Source organism: Nuphar pumila, chromosome 6 (genome assembly GCF_984573655.1).
Source record: "Nuphar pumila chromosome 6, dmNupPumi1.hap1.1, whole genome shotgun sequence".
NCBI lineage: Eukaryota > Viridiplantae > Streptophyta > Magnoliopsida > Nymphaeales > Nymphaeaceae > Nuphar > Nuphar pumila.
In genome coordinates, this window is record NC_143254.1 from 37,735,025 (window position 1) to 37,738,886 (window position 3,862).

The 3,862-nt window shown below is 35.5% G+C and overlaps 1 long non-coding RNA gene across 1 annotated transcript; it reads right to left on the reverse strand.

The window, feature by feature from the left end:
* Positions 1 to 2,238: 2,238 nt before the first annotated feature.
* LOC149834662 (uncharacterized) lies at positions 2,239 to 3,636 on the reverse strand. The gene is made up of 2 exons (XR_016432557.1): positions 3,607 to 3,636; positions 2,239 to 2,448 (listed from the first exon to the last, which is right to left on the reverse strand). It is a non-coding gene; the product is annotated as an uncharacterized LOC149834662 (long non-coding RNA).
* Between the last annotated feature and the right edge of the window lie 226 nt (positions 3,637 to 3,862).

Here is a 3,862-nt window from a genome sequence, read left to right on the forward strand (position 1 = left end):
TATGATTCCATTTATTGACCAGGTGGGTCATGGTGTTCCAGCACGTTTCAAAATAATGCTGGTCTAGAAGATCGTCCAAGTGCATATTTTGTAATTGGTCATTCTGATATTCACTCAATTGTCCATACCACGAGAAAACTATAGCCCATTGATACCGCCCTTTGAGCTTTTCACCTGGTGCTCTACTTCTCTTTTGACCTCCCTGTAACACAAAATAACATATTATTCGTATCAAATCATAATTAGTCCTATTTGTACTTCTACACGTCATTGTACATAGTAATCACTATATATAATAATCATTGTACACTCGCTATCACTGTAATCGTATACATAATAATCAATATCAAAGTAATCGCTATATGTACTAAATATTATTACGATAATCGCTATACATAGGTCACAATAATTGTTATACATAGTAATCACTGTCACAGTAATTGCTAAACATAGTAATCGCTGTCACAATAATCACTATACATAATAATGCCTATCACAGTAATCACTATTACGATAATCGCTATAAATAGGTCACAATAATCACTATATATAGTAATTGTTATCACAATAATCGGTATACATAGTAATCACTATCATAGTAATCATTATACATAATAATACCTATCACAGTAAATCGTGACAGACAAGATCGATTTACATACCTTGGTCACACTTTTCTCTTCTTCATCCTCTCCCTCCTCTGCCTTTCATGTTGCTCCATCATTCACTCATCCTTATATGCCTTTCTTATTCCCTATTCATTATCTCCTCATCCTCTCCTCCTTTGCCTTTCTTGTTGCTCCTTCACGTCGTCGCCTCCCACCTATGCTTTTCTACTTTTTCCTTCATTTGCTCTTTCTTCTCCCTCTTCTCTTTTTTTTTACTGCTTCCTTCCTTTTCCTTTCTTTCTCTTCCTCCTATTTTTTCCTTTCCTTTTCCTTCTGTTTCTCCTCCTGCTTCTTCCTTTCGCTTTCTTTATCTTCTTTGTCCTCCTTCTCCTTCCTTTGCCTTTCCTTCTCTTCCTCATCCTGATGATTTTTCTTTTATCTTTCATCTTCCATCTTCATTATTTGCCTTTTTTTCTCTTCCTCCTTCTCCTTCTACTTCTTTAATTGTTTTTCCTTCTCTTCCCCCTTCTCCTTATTCTTTCTTTGCCTTTCCATGTCCTCCTTCTTCTTCTTCAATTGTCTTTCCTTCTCTTTCTCCTTCTCCTTATTCTTTTTTTGCCTTTCCCTCTCCTCTTCCCCCTTCTTCTTTATTTGCCTTTTCTTCCTTTGCTTTTCATTCTTCTTATCCTTCTTCCTTTGCTTTTCATTCTCTTCATCATCCTTCTTCTTCATCATCATCTTTAGTTCTTCCTCATCTTTATTTCATCGTGTTTCATCTTCACTATCTGATGGATCAGGCTCTGCATTATACAATTACAATGCTTTGTCCATGTCTTTATCATTCTCAATCTTCATTATATTTTGGTATGTTTCGTAACGCTCATATATATCAGACTGGTGGATCACTTCTTCAATAGTCATCCTCTCGAACGGCGGGGGATTTCTTGTCTTACAAATTTTAGTCATTGCTAACCTGCACAACACATAAATTTAACCGTATTATTATATGTTACAACCACCTCCCCAAGTATATATTATTATAAATTATCACATTTATTACACAATCACCAACATTACAAATCGCTGTAACATTTGGCTTCATAAGTAAACATTGTTGTAAGATTTAGCAAGCATAAGTATAAATCAAGGTAACTTCATAAATACACATCGCTACTGCATCAAATGTATAAATCGTTGTTGCACTACAACAAAGCAGTAGATTAGCGACGACCACATTCCGTCGCTAATCCGTCGCTAACATGGTTAGCGACGGATTAGCGACAACGAGGCGACAGTATGCTTACGTCGCAAATATTTCGACGCTAACTGGCGACGGAATTATTCCGTCGCCAGGTCCGTCGCTAATTGCGACGGAATAACGAGCGCTATATTCTGTCGCTAATCCGCCGGTACTAAACGGCGACCACGGCTTGGCGACGGATTTACTTTCGTCGCTTTGCCGTCGCTAGATTAATATGAATAGCGACGGATGGTTCCGTCGCTAATCCGTCGCAAACAGGAAAAAAAATTAAAAAAAAATTATTGAAAATTAATTACCGAGAACTGTACAATTTCTATTTCCTGTAAAATTTGTATTTCCTGTAAATAAAAAACAAACCACACAAAAAAATTCATATAACAAGTATCTACAATAATTAATCGTTCCACCTTAAAATTAAGAAGTTTAATTATTTATAATTCAACAATTACAATTAGGAAAAATAAAAAAATAGAACTTCTTCAACACAGTCCTCTAATCATCGCCAAGATTTTGTGCGTCTTCTTGTTCATTGTCTTTATCTGTCCCTTCAGCTCCACTACCCTGATTATCGCTAGCAGCCTACATAAGAAAAGAACAGTCAGTATTGATAAACAAAATATAATGAAATAAATTACACACTATATGTGATTCTATATCATGTGCTCATGTGTGATCTAAGGCAATAAAAAAACTCTATATGTGATTCTATCATGCTCATATGTGTGCTAAGGCAGTCAAAAAATTGAATATGTGATTATAGCATGTTCATATGTGTTCTAAGGCATCTAAAAAAACTCTATATGTGATTCTACCATGCTCAGATGTGCTTTAAGGCAGGCAAAAAACTATATATGTGATTCGATTATGCTCGTATATGTGCTAAGGCAGTAAAAAAATTGAATATGTGAATATAGCATGCTCATATGTGCTCTAAGGCAGGCAAAGCCAAAAATTTTATATGTGAATATAGCATGCTCATATGTGCTCTAAGGCAGGCAAAGCCAAAAATTTTATATGTGATTCTATCATAAATTATATATAACATGTTCATATGTGTTCTAAGGCAGTAAAAAAACTTTATATGTTATTATAGCATGCTCATATGTGTGCTAAGGCAGTCAAAAAACTGAATATGTGATTATAATATGCTCATATGTGTTCTTAGGCAGTCAAAAAACTGAATATTTGATTATAGCATGCTCATATGTGTTCTAATGCAGTCAAAAAAACTTTATATGTGATTCTATCATGCTCATATGTGCTCTAAGGCAGACAAAAAGTTTTATATATATATATATATGTGTGTGTGTGTGTGTGTGATTCTATCATGCTCATATGTGTGCTAAGGCAGTCAAAAAATTGAATATGTGATTATAGCATGTTCATATGTGTTCTAAGGCATCTAAAAAAACTCTATATGTGATTCTACCATGCTCAGATGTGCTTTAAGGCAGGCAAAAAACTATATATGTGATTCGATCATGCTCGTATGTGTGCTAAGGCAGTCAAAAAATTGAATATGTGAATATAGCATGCTCATATGTGCTCTAAGGCAGGCAAAGCAACTTTATATGTGATTATAGCATGCTCATATATGCTCTAAGGCAGACAAAAAAACTTTATATGTGATTATAGCATGCTCATATGTGCTCTAATGCAATAAAAAAACTCTATATGTTATTATAGCATGCTCATATGTGCTCTAAGGCAGTCAAAAAACTGAATATGTGATTATACCTGAGAGGGACCTGGAATCGAAGATCCCCTATCCTGAACAGCGGCTTTGATCTCATTTCGGAGAAAGGTGGCGACGGTGTATTGAAAGTAGTTATTCAGTGATTCATTAATGATCTGGCGTACATCATCACCGGAAAGAATAGTCGGCTGCTTGGAGCTTATGTCGGCGCAAGAAGTCGGTGAGCCGTAACTGGAAGAACCAATAACTGGTGAAGTGTTCATATTACTCTCAAACCCGAACACGCGACCTTTTTTG